The 12,293-nt window shown below is 44.9% G+C and overlaps 3 non-coding genes and 8 pseudogenes across 3 annotated transcripts; all 11 read left to right on the forward strand.

Annotated features, from left to right (window-relative positions):
- Positions 1–150: 150 nt before the first annotated feature.
- Positions 151–267, forward strand: LOC116681884 (uncharacterized; annotated as a pseudogene).
- Positions 268–548: 281 nt separating this feature from the next.
- LOC116681890 (uncharacterized) lies at positions 549–666 on the forward strand (annotated as a pseudogene).
- A 286-nt stretch (positions 667–952) lies between these two features.
- LOC116681880 (5S ribosomal RNA) lies at positions 953–1,071 on the forward strand. Its single transcript, XR_004330155.1, has one exon. It is a non-coding gene; the product is annotated as a 5S ribosomal RNA (ribosomal RNA).
- Positions 1,072–1,355: 284 nt separating this feature from the next.
- LOC116681887 (5S ribosomal RNA) lies at positions 1,356–1,474 on the forward strand. The gene has a single exon (XR_004330156.1). It is a non-coding gene; the product is annotated as a 5S ribosomal RNA (ribosomal RNA).
- Positions 1,475–1,757: 283 nt separating this feature from the next.
- On the forward strand, positions 1,758–1,874 carry LOC116681882 (uncharacterized; annotated as a pseudogene).
- A 284-nt stretch (positions 1,875–2,158) lies between these two features.
- On the forward strand, positions 2,159–2,277 carry LOC116681888 (5S ribosomal RNA). Its single transcript, XR_004330157.1, has one exon. It is a non-coding gene; the product is annotated as a 5S ribosomal RNA (ribosomal RNA).
- A 283-nt stretch (positions 2,278–2,560) lies between these two features.
- On the forward strand, positions 2,561–2,678 carry LOC116681885 (uncharacterized; annotated as a pseudogene).
- A 280-nt stretch (positions 2,679–2,958) lies between these two features.
- LOC116681881 (uncharacterized) lies at positions 2,959–3,075 on the forward strand (annotated as a pseudogene).
- A 280-nt stretch (positions 3,076–3,355) lies between these two features.
- LOC116681883 (uncharacterized) lies at positions 3,356–3,472 on the forward strand (annotated as a pseudogene).
- Positions 3,473–3,753: 281 nt separating this feature from the next.
- Positions 3,754–3,868, forward strand: LOC116681886 (uncharacterized; annotated as a pseudogene).
- Positions 3,869–4,154: 286 nt separating this feature from the next.
- Positions 4,155–4,273, forward strand: LOC116681889 (uncharacterized; annotated as a pseudogene).
- The last annotated feature ends 8,020 nt before the right edge of the window (positions 4,274–12,293 follow it).

The raw sequence follows: 12,293 nt of genomic DNA on the forward strand, positions 1-12,293 counted from the left end.
ATTTCCAAGTAGAGTTCAAAATACTTGCAGTTTGACCACAGCATAAATAAATAATAAGTTCTGAAGACAACAAGTCCACCAAGTCTAAGTAAGGTAAGAGAACGTTCAGGTCTTCCATCTAGAAATAGCTGGATTTCGCCCTGTATGGTTGCTTACGGCCACACACCCTGAAAGTGCCGCTCTCGTCTGATCTCGGAAGCCAAGCAGGGTTGGGCCGGCTTAGTACTTGGATGGGAGACCGCCTGGGAATACCTGGTGCTGTAAGCTTTTTAGTTAGCCTAAGGCGCTGTGGCTTCTTTGCTGGACGTAGAGCAACAAGGAAACTGTATAAAGGACGTAACTTTTTTTTTTGAAGCACCATTCTTCTTTAGAATATAATAACAATCTCAGTGTTCAACATTTCAAGTAAGAGTTCAAAATACTTGCAGTTTGACCACAGCATAAATAAATAATAAGTTCTGGAAGACAACAAGTCCACCAAGTCTAAGTAAGGTAGAGAACGTTCAGGTCTTCACATCTAGAAATAGCTGGATTTCGCCTGTATGGTTGCTTACGGCCACACCACCCTGAAAGTGCCCGCTCTCGTCTGATCTCGGAAGCCAAGCAGGGTTGGGCCGGCTTAGTACTTGGATGGGAGACCGCCTGGAATACCTGGTGCTGTAAGCTTTTAGTTAGCCTAAGGCGCTGTGGCTTCTTTGCTGGACGTAGAGCAAACAAGGAAACTGTATAAAGGACGTAACTTTTTTTTTTTGAAGCACCATTCTTCTTTAGAATTATAATAAACGAACTCAGTGTTCCACATTTCAAGTAAGAGTTCAAAATACTTGCAGTTTGACCACAGCATAAATAAATAATAAGTTCTGGAAGACAACAAGTCCACCAAGTCTAAGTAAGGTATGAGAACCTTCAGGTCTTCACATCTAGAAATAGCTGGATTTCGCCCTGTATGGTTGCTTACGGCCACACCACCCTGAAAGTGCCCGCTCTCGTCTGATCTCGGAAGCCAAGCAGGGTTGGGCCGGCTTAGTACTTGGATGGGAGACCGCCTGGGAATACCTGGTGCTGTAAGCTTTTTAGTTAGCCTAAGGCGCTGTGGCTTCTTTGCTGGACGTAGAGCAAACAAGGAAACTGTATAGAGGACGTAACTTTTTTTTTTTGAAGCACCATTCTTCTTTAGAATTAAAATAACAATCTCAGTGTTCAACATTTCAAGTAAGAGTTCAAAATACTTGCAGTTTGACCACAGCATAAATAAATAATAAGTTCTGGAAGACAACAAGTCCACCAAGTCTAAGTAAGGTAAGAACGTTCAGGTCTTCACATCTAGAAATAGCTGGATTTCGCCCTGTATGGTTGCTTACGGCCACACCACCCTGAAAGTGCCCGCTCTCGTCTGATCTCGGAAGCCAAGCAGGGTTGGGCCGGCTTAGTACTTGGATGGGAGACCGCCTGGGAATACCTGGTGCTGTAAGCTTTTTAGTTAGCCTAAGGCGCTGTGGCTTCTTTGCTGGACGTAGAGCAAACAAGAAACTGTATAAGGACGTAACTTTTTTTTTTTGAAGCACCATTCTTCTTTAGAATTAAAATAAACAATCTCAGTGTTCAACATTTCAAGTAAGAGTTCAAAATACTTGCAGTTTGACCACAGCATAAATAAATAATAGTTCTGGAAGACAACAAGTCCACCAAGTCTAAGTAGGTATGAGAACCTTCAGGTCTTCACATCTAGAAATAGCTGGATTTCGCCCTGTATGGTTGCTTACGGCCACACCCCCTGAAAGTGCCCGCTCTCGTCTGATCTCGGAAGCCAAGCAGGGTTGGGCCGGCTTAGTACTTGGATGGGAGACCGCCTGGAATACCTGGTGCTGTAAGCTTTTTAGTTAGCCTAAGGCGCTGTGGCTTCTTTGCTGGACGTAGAGCAAACAAGGAAACTGTATAAAGGACGTAACTTTTTTTTTTTGAAGCACCATTCTTCTTTAGAATTATAATAAACAATCTCAGTGTTCAACTTTCAAGTAAGAGTTCAAAATACTTGCAGTTTGACCACAGCATAAATAATATAAGTTCTGGAAGACAACAAGTCCACCAAGTCTAAGTAAGGTAAGAGAACGTTCAGGTCTTCACATCTAGAAATAGCTGGATTTCGCCCTGTATGGTTGCTTACGGCCACACCACCCTGAAAGTGCCCGCTCTCGTCTGATCTCGGAAGCCAAGCAGGGTTGGGCCGGCTTAGTACTTGGATGGGAGACCGCCTGGGAATACCTGGTGCTGTAAGCTTTTTAGTTAGCCTAAGGCGCTGTGGCTTCTTTGCTGGACGTAGAGCAAACAAGGAAACTGTATAAAGGACGTAACTTTTTTTTTTTGAAGCACCATTCTTCTTTAGAATTATAATAAACGAACTCAGTGTTCAACATTTCAAGTAAGAGTTCAAAATACTTGCAGTTTGACCACAGCATAAATAATAATAAGTTCTGGAAGACAACAAGTCCACCAAGTCTAAGTAAGGTAAAGAACCTTCAGGTCTTCACATCAGAATAGCTGGATTTCGCCCTGTATGGTTGCTTACGGCCACACCACCCTGAAAGTGCCCGCTCTCGTCTGATCTCGGAAGCCAAGCAGGGTTGGCCGGCTTAGTACTTGGATGGGAGACCGCCTGGGAATACCTGGTGCTGTAGCTTTTTAGTTAGCCTAAGGCGCTGTGGCTTCTTTGCTGGACGTAGAGCAAACAAGGAAACTGTATTGAGGACGTAACTTTTTTTTTTGAAGCACCATTCTTCTTTAGAATTAAAATAAACAATCTCAGTGTTCAACATTTCAAGTAAGAGTTCAAAATACTTGCAGTTTGACCACAGCATAAATAAATATATGTTCTCGAAGACAACAAGTCCACCAAGTCTAAGTAGGTATTAGACCTTCAGGTTTCACATATAGAAATAGCTGGATTTCGCCTGCATGGTTGCTTACGGCCATACACCCTGAAAGTGCCCGCTCTCGTCTGATCTCGGAAGCCAAGCGGGTTGGGCCGGCTTAGTACTTGGATGGGAGACCGCCTGGGAATACCTGGTGCTGTAAGCTTTTTAGTTAGCCTAAGCGCTGTGGCTTCTTTGCTGGACGTAGAGCAAACAAGGAAACTGTATAGAGGACGTAACTTTTTTTTTGAAGCACCATTCTTCTTTAGAATTAAAATAAACACTCAGTGTTCCACATTTCAAGTAAGAGTTCAAAATACTTGCAGTTTGACCACAGCATAAATAAATAATAAGTTCTGGAAGACAACAGTCCACCAAGTCTAAGTAAGGTAGAGAACCTTCAGGTCTTCACATCTAGAAATAGCTGGATTTCGCCCTGTATGGTTGCTTACGGCCACACCACCCTGAAAGTGCCCGCTCTCGTCTGATCTCGGAAGCCAAGCAGGGTTGGCCGGCTTAGTACTTGGATGGAGACCGCCTGGGAATACCTGGTGCTGTAAGCTTTTTAGTTAGCCTAAGGCGCTGTGGCTTCTTTGCTGGACGTAGAGCAAACAAGGAAACTGTATAGAGGACGTAACTTTTTTTTTTGAAGCACCATTCTTCTTTAGAATTATAATAAACAAACTCAGTGTTCCACATTTCAAGTAGAGTTCAAAATACTTGCAGTTTGACACAGCATAAATAAATAATAAGTTCTGGAACAACAAGTCCACCAAGTCTAAGTAAGGTATGAGAACCTTCAGGTCTTCACATCTAGAAATAGCTGGATTTCGCCCTGTATGTTGCTTACGGCCACACCCTGAAGTGCCCGCTCTCGTCTGATCTCGGAAGCCAAGCAGGGTTGGGCCGGCTTAGTACTTGGATGGGAGACCGCCTGGGAATACCTGGTGCTGTAAGCTTTTTAGTTAGCCTAAGGCGCTGTGGCTTCTTTGCTGGACGTAGAGCAAACAAGGAAACTGTATAGAGGACGTAACTTTTTTTTTTGAAGCACCATTCTTCTTTAGAATTAAAATAAACAATCTCAGTGTTCAACATTTCAAGTAAGAGTTCAAAATACTTGCAGTTTGACCACAGCATAAATAAATAATAAGTTCTGGAAGACAACAAGTCCACCAAGTCTAAGTAAGGTAAGAGAACGTTCAGGTCTTCACATCTAGAAATAGCTGGATTTCGCCCTGTATGGTTGCATACGGCCACACCACCCTGAAAGTGCCCGCTCTCGTCTGATCTCGGAAGCCAAGCTGGGTTGGGCCGGCTTAGTACTTGGATGGGAGACCGCCTGGGAATACCTGGTGCTGTAAGCTTTTTAGTTAGCCTAAGGCGCTGTGGCTTCTTTGCTGGACGTAGAGCAAACAAGGAAACTGTATAAAGGACGTAACTTTTTTTTTTTGAAGCACCATTCTTCTTTAGAATTAAAATAAACAATCTCAGTGTTCAACATTTCAAGTAAGAGTTCAAAATACTTGCAGTTTGACCACAGCATAAATAAATAATTAAAGCTGCAAGCAGCGATGGAGGGCCCTCGCTAACCTGCGCCAGTCGGGGTTACCGGCGGACGCCTCTCCTTGCGACCGCGCATTTGCGCGTCACTCGTACCCTGAAAACTGTCGCCAATGAAAAGGGAAGTCCCTGTTGAGTTCATTGATACCTCACACAAGCCTATATGTCATACAGGTCATTATCTGTGAAAGGGGGCGTGGCCGCATCCTAAGGGGGCGTGTCAGACATCACCATAAAAAAGGAAGTCTCTGCTGAGTTCATCGATACCTCATACAAGCCTATACGTATACAGGTCATTATCTGTGAAAGGGGGCGTGGCGCATCATAAGGGGGCGGGTCAAACATCACCAATAAAAAAGGAGTCTCTGCTAGTTCATTGATACCTTACACAAGCCTACACGTCATAAAGTCATATCGTGTGAAAGGGGGCGTGGCCGCATCATAAGAGGGCGTGCAAACATCCCCATAAAAAGGAAGTCTCTGCTGAGTTCATTGATACCTCACACAAGCCTATACGTCATACAGCTCCTTATCTGGAAAGGGCGTGGCCGCATCTAGGGGGGCGGGTCAAACATCACCAATAAAAAAGGAAGTCTCTGCTGAGTTCAATGATACCTCACATAAGTATCTATGTTACACGGTTCAAATGTTATAAAGGGGGCGTGGCCTGAGTGACTGGGCTGGTCATATATAGGGGCCGCCTCACTATCACATGTCGACCACACGTTCTAAGTTCATGTAAATCGGATGATGTTTTTTCATTAGGCTTATTTCCTGTTGCCAGGTGGTGGCGCTATCTCCAAAACTCCATATTGGCCTGTAGGTGTCTTCACCTGGACATTGGTGTTTGTTGGAAATTTCAAGCAGATACGACAAGTACACTGTAGTTACAGCCTTAATTCTTCATTGCTAAAAACTCAGATGGCCGCCATGCCACGCCCACACCGTATGACGAAACGTTTTTCTTTTAATAACTTTTCATCTTCAACATCTTATGATGACACAGACCAAGTTTTGAAGTTGATCGTAAAAATCTCTAGGAGGAGTTCGTTAAAGTATAGCACCTTGTCTTTTAGGCCTACTTCCTGTGCCAATAGGGGGCGCTATGACTTTGAGCGAATTTCGGGGTGTAGATGTCGTCAGGGGCGGACTCTGATGAATCCTGAAAAGTTAAAGCAGATTTGACAAGTACACTGTAGTTACAGCCATTTTAACAGTGATCGCTAAACACTCAAAATGGCCGCCATGCCACGCCCACACCGTTTGACGAAAGTTTTTTCTTTTAATAACTTTTCATCTTCAACATCTTAAGATGACTCACTGAATTTGAAGTCGATCTGATGAAATCTCTAGGAGGAGTTCGTTAAAGTATAGCACTTGTCCTTTAGAACTACTTCCTGTTGCCACTAGGGGGCGCTATGACTTGAGCGAAGTTCGGCATGTAGATGTCGTCAGGGCCGGACTCTGATGAAAACCTGGAAAGTTTTGAGGCAATCGGACAATGTCCACTCAAGTTACACTCACTTCCTGTTTATAAGGCATATTTCCTGTTGCCCGATGTGGCGCTATCCTCCAAAACTCCATTTTGGCCTGTGGGTGTCCTCAGGCCTGGACTCTTGGTGTTTGGGGAAATTTCAAGCAATACGACACGTACACTGTAGTTACAGCCATTTCATCTTCATCGCTAAACACCCAAAATGGCCGCCATGCCACGCCCACACCGTATGACGAAAAGTTTTTCTTTTAATAACTTTTCATCGTCAACATCTTAGGATGATACACACCAAGTTTGAAGTTGATCGGATGAAATCTCTAGGAGGAGTTCGTTAAAGTATAGCACCTTGTCTTTTAGGCCTACTTCCTGTTGCCACTAGGGGGCGCTATGACTTTGAGCGAAGTTCGGCATGTAGATGTCGTCAGGGGCGGACTCTGATGAGTCCTGGAAAGTTTCGAGGTAATCGGACAACGTACGCTCGAGTTACACCCACTTCCTGTTTCGGTGGCGAATCGCACAAAATGGCCGCCCCGCCACGGCCACGCCCTATGACGAAAAGTTTTTCTTTTAATAACTTTTCATCGTTAACATGTTAAGATGACACACACCAAGTGGAAGCTGCTGGATCGAACAGCTCTAGGAGGAGTCGTTAAAGTACGACATGTGGAAATGGGCAAATCGCACTATTTCGCACATTCAAAACAAAATGGCGGACTCCTGTTGGGTTTAGGGGGGGGCTACCATGGAGTTTTATGTCCGCCCTGCCATGATACATATGTGTACCAAGTTTCGTACATCTACGTTAACGTAGTGCAGGGCTGAATTTTCGTATATTGTAGGTGGCGCTAGCGAGCCATTTTTGTGCGCCTATTCCCGAAAAAAAATTCATTAAAACGTAATTTTCACCAGACCTGATGCGACCGCCAAATTTGGTGAGTTTTTGAATATGATAAGTCCTCCAAAAAGGCAATTCATTTGACAAAATAATAATAATAATAATAATAATTCCTTCAGTTCCAATAGGCCTCGCCGCCTGTCGGCGCTCGGCCCTAATTAAAGCTGCAAGCAGCGATGGAGGGCCCTCGCTAACCCGCGCCATTCGGGGTTACTGGCGGACGCCTCTCCTTGCGACCGCGTATTTGCACGTCACTCGTACGCTGAAAATCGTCGCCCATGAAAAGTGAACTCCCTGCTGAGTTCGTTGGTACCTTACACAAGCCTATACGTCATACAAGTCATTATCTGTGAAAGGGGGCGTGGCCGCATCATAAGGGGGCGTGTCAGACATCACCAATAAAAAAGGAAGTCTCTGCTGAGTGCATTGATACCTCACACAAGCCTATATGTCATACAGGTCATTATCTGTGAAAGGGCGTGGCCGCATCATATGGGGGCGTGTCAGACATCACCAATAAAAAAAGGAAGTCTCTGCTGAGTTCATTGATACCTTACAAAGCCTTACGTCATACAGTCATCATCTGTGAAAGGGGCGTGACCGCATCATAAAGGGGCGGGTCAAACATCACCAATAAAAAAGAAAGTCTCTGCTGAGTTCATTGATACCTTACCAAGCTATACGTCATACAGCTCCTTATCTAGGAAAGGGGGCGTGGCCGCATCATAGGGGGGCGGTCAAACATCACCAATAAAAAGGGAAGTCTTGCTGAGTTCAATGACACCTCACATAAGTATCTAAGTTAAACGGTTCAAATGGTTATGAAAGGGGGCGTGGCCTGAGTGACTGGGCGTGGTCATATATTAGGCCCGCCTCAGTATCACATGTAGACACCACGTTCTAAGTTTCATGTAAATCGGATGGTTTGTCATATAAGGCTTATTTCCTGTTGCCAGGTGGTGGCGCTATCTCCAAAAGTCCATATTGGCCTGTAGGTGTCCTCAGGCCTGGACTCTTGGTGTTTTGTGGAAATTTCAGCAGATACGACAACGTACACTGTAGTTACAGCCACTTAATCTTCATTGCCTAAACACTCAAGATGGCCGCCATGCCACGCCCACACCGTATGACGAAAAGTTTTTCTTTAATAACTTTTCATCGGTAACACTTAGGATATACACACCAGTTTGAAGATGATCAGATGAAATCTCTAGGAGGAGTTCGTTAAAGTATAGCACGTGTGTTTTAGGCCTACTTCTGGTTGCCACTAGGGGGCGCTATGACTTTGAGCCAATAGCGGCGTGTAGATGTCGTCAGGGGCGGGACTCTGATGAATCGTGAAAAGTTTCGAGCTAATCGGACACGTACGCTCAAGTTACACCCTTCCTGTTTGGCGAATCGCACAAATGGCCGCCCTGCACGGCCACGCCCTATGACGAAAAGTTTTTCTTTTAATAACTTTTCATCGTTAACGTGTTAAGATGACACACACCAAGTTTGAAGATGATCGGACGAAAGCTCTAGGAGGAGTTCGTCAAAGTACGACATGTGGAAATGGGCAAAATCGCACTAATTTCGCACATCAAAACAAAATGGCGGACTTCCTGTTGGTTTTGGGGGGGCTACAATGGAGTTTTATGTCCGCCCTGCCATGATACATATGTGTACCAAGTTTCGTGAGTCTACGATACGTAGTGCAGGGGCTGAATTTTCGTATATTGTAGGTGGCGCTAGCGAGCCATTTTTGTGCGCCTATTCCCGAAACCATTAAAATACGTAATTTTCACCAGACTGATGCGAACGCCAAATTTGGTGAGTTTTTTGAATATGATAAGTCCTCCAAAAAGGCATTCATTGACGGAAAAAGAAGAAAGAAAGAAAGAATAATAATAATTAAGCTGCAAGCAGCGATGGAGGGCCCTCGCTAACCCGCGCCAGTCGGGGTTACTGGGGCGAACGCCTCTCCTTGCGACCGCGCAATAAAGCATCACTCGTACGCTGAAAATCGTACGCCCATGAAATGAACTCCCTGCTGAGTTCATTGATACCTCACACAAGCCTATACGTCATACAAGTCATTTCTTGGAAAGGGGGCGTGGCCGCATCATATGGGGGCGTCAACATCATCCCATAAAAAAGGAAGCCTCTGCTGAGTTCATTGATACCTCACACAAGCCTATACGTCAACAGGTCATTATCTGTAAAAGGGGGCGTGGCGCGCATCATATGGGGGCGGGTCAAACATCACCCATAAAAAAGGAGTCTCTGCTGAGTTCATTGATACCTCACACAAGCCTATATGTCATACAGGTCATTATCTGTAAAAGGGCGTGGCCGCATCATAAAGGGGCGGGTCAACATCACCAATAAAAAAGGAAGTCTCTGCTATTCAATGACATCCACATAAGTATCTACGTTAAACGGTTCAAATGTTATGAAAGGGGGCGTGGCCTGAGTGTACTGGGCGTGGTCAAAATACAGGGGCCGCCTCTTATCATATGTAGACCACACATTTTAAGTTTCATGTAAATCGGATGATGTTTGTCATATAAGGCATATTTCTTGTGCCAGATGGTGGCGCTATCTCCAAACCTCATTTGGCCTGTAGTGTCCTCAGGCCTGGACTCTTGGTGTTTGTGGGAAATTTCAAGCAGATACGACAACGTACACTGTTTACAGCCACTTTATCCTTCCGCTAACACTCAAAATGGCCGCCATGCCCCCCACCCGGTTGACGAAAAGTTTTCTTTTAATAACTTTTCATCTTCAACATCTTAGGATGACTCAGACTGAATTTGAAGTCGATCTGATGAAATCTCTAGGAGAGTTTCGTTAAAGTATAGCACCTTGTCTTTTAGAATACTGCTGTTGCCACTAGGGGCGCTATGACGTTGAGCGAATTTTGGCGTGTAGATTCGTCAGGGACGGACTCTGATGAAACCTGGAAAGTTTTGAGAAATCGGACAATGTACACTCAAGTTACACACACTTCCTGTCAGACGGCATAATTCCTGTTGCCAGATGGTGGCCTATCTCCAAAAGTCCATATTGGCCTGTAGGTGTCATCAGGCCTGGACTCTTGGTGTTTGTGGGAAATTTCAAGCAGATACGACAACGTACGCTGTAGTTACAGTCAATTTCATCTTCATCGCTAAACACCCAAAATGGCCGCCATGCCACGCCCTCACCGTATGACGAAAAGTTTTTTTTAATAACTTTTCATCGTCAACATCTTAGGATGATACACACCAAGTTTGCAGATGATCGGATGAAATCTCTAGGAGGAGTTTGTTAAGTATAGCACCTTGTCTTTAGGCTACTTCCTGTTGCCATAGGGGGCGCTATGACTTGAGCCAATAGCTGCGTTGTAGATGTCATCAGGGGCGGACTCTGATGAATCGTGAAAAGTTTCGAGCTAATCGGACAACGTACGCTCGAGTTACACCCACTTCCTGTTTCGGTGGCGAATCGCACAAAATGGCCGCCCCGCCACGGCCACGCCCTATGCGGAAAAGTTTTTCTTTTAATAACTTTTCATCGTTAACATGTTAAGATGACACACACCAAGTTGAAGTGATCGGACGAAAGCTCTAGGAGGAGTTCGTCAAAGTACGACAGTGGAAATGGCCAAATCGCACTAATTTGCACATTCAAAACAAAACTGGCGACTTCCTGTTGGGTGTAGGGGGGGGTACAAGGAGTTTTAGTCCGCCCTGCCATGCTACATATGGTGTACCAAGTTTCGTGAGTCTACGATAAACGTAGTGCAGGGGCTGAATTTTCGTAATATTGTAGGTGGCGCTAGCGAGCCATTTTTGTGCGCCTATTACCGAAACCATTAAAATACGTAAATTTTCACCAGACTTGATGCCCGCCAAATTTGGTGAGTTTTTGAATATGATAAGTCCTCCAAAAAGGCAATTCATTTGACGGAAAATAATAATAATTAAAGCTGCAAGCATCGATGGAGGCCCTCGCTACCCGCGCCAGTCGGGGTTATGGCGGACGCCTCTCCTTGCGACCGCGCAATAAAGCATCACTGTACGCTGAAAATCGTCTCCCATGAAAAGTGAACTCCCTGCTGAGTTCATTGATACCTCCACAAGCCTATACTTCATACCTCATTATCTGTGAAAGGGGGCGTGGCCGCATCATATTGGGCGGGTCAAACCTCACCAATAAAAAAGGAAGTCTCTGCTGAGTTCATTGATACCTTACACAAGCCATACGTCATACAGGTCATTATCTGTGAAAGGGGGCGTGGCCGCATCATAAGGGGGCGTGTCAGACTCACCAATAAAAAAGGAAGTCTCTGCTGAGTCATTGATACCTCACACATACGTCATACAGCTCATATCCTTGAAAGGGGGCGTGACCGCATCATAAAGGGCGGTTCAAACATCACCAATGAAAAAGGAACTCTCTGCTGAGTTCATTGATACTCACAAAAGCCTACACGTCATACAGTCACTATCTGGAAAGGGGGCGTGGCCGCATCATAAAGGGGCGGGTCAAACACACCAATGAAAAAGGAAGTCTCTGCTGAGTTCATTGATACCTCACACAAGCCTATACGTCATACAGCTCTTTCTGGGAAAGGGGCGTGGCCGCATCACTAGGGGGGGGGTCAAACATCACCAATAAAAGGGAAGTCACTGCTGAGTTCAATGACACCTCCCATAAGTATCTACGTTAAACGGTTCAAATGTTATGAAAGGGGGCGTGGCCGGAGTGACTGGGCGTGGTCATAACATAGGGGCGCCTCACTATCACATGTAGACACAACGTTGTTAAGTTTCATGTAAACGGATGATGTTTTTCATATAAGGCTTATTTCTGTTGCCAGTGGTGGCGCTATCTCCAAAATCCATATTGGCTGTAGGTGTCTTCAGGCCTGGACTCTTGGGGTTTGTTGGAAATTTCAAGCAGATACGACAACTACACTGTAGTTACAGCCACTTAATTCTTCATTGCTAAAAACTCAAGAGGCCGCCATGCCACGCCCCCACCGTATGACGAAACGTTTTTCTTTTAATAACTTTCATCTTCAACCTCTTATGATGACACAGACCAAGTTTGAAGTTGATCGGATAAAATCTCTAGGAGGAGTTCGTTAAAGTATAGCACCTTGTCTTTTAGGCCTACTTCCTGTTGCCAATAGGTGGCGCTATGACTTTGAGCGAATTTCGGAGTGTAGATGTCGTCAGGGGCGGACTCTGATGAATCCTGAAAAGTTCAAGCCGATTTGACAAGTACACTGTAGTTACAGCCATTTTAACAGTGATCGCTAAACACTCAAAATGGCCGCCATGCACGCCCACACCGTTTGACGAAAGTTTTTCTTTTAATAACTTTTCATCTTCAACATCTTACGATGACTCAGACTGAATTTGAAGTAGATCTGATGAAATCTCTAGGAGGAGTTCGTTAAAGT

Source organism: Etheostoma spectabile, unplaced genomic scaffold, assembly GCF_008692095.1.
Source record: "Etheostoma spectabile isolate EspeVRDwgs_2016 unplaced genomic scaffold, UIUC_Espe_1.0 scaffold00018758, whole genome shotgun sequence".
NCBI classification, from domain to species: domain Eukaryota; kingdom Metazoa; phylum Chordata; class Actinopteri; order Perciformes; family Percidae; genus Etheostoma; species Etheostoma spectabile.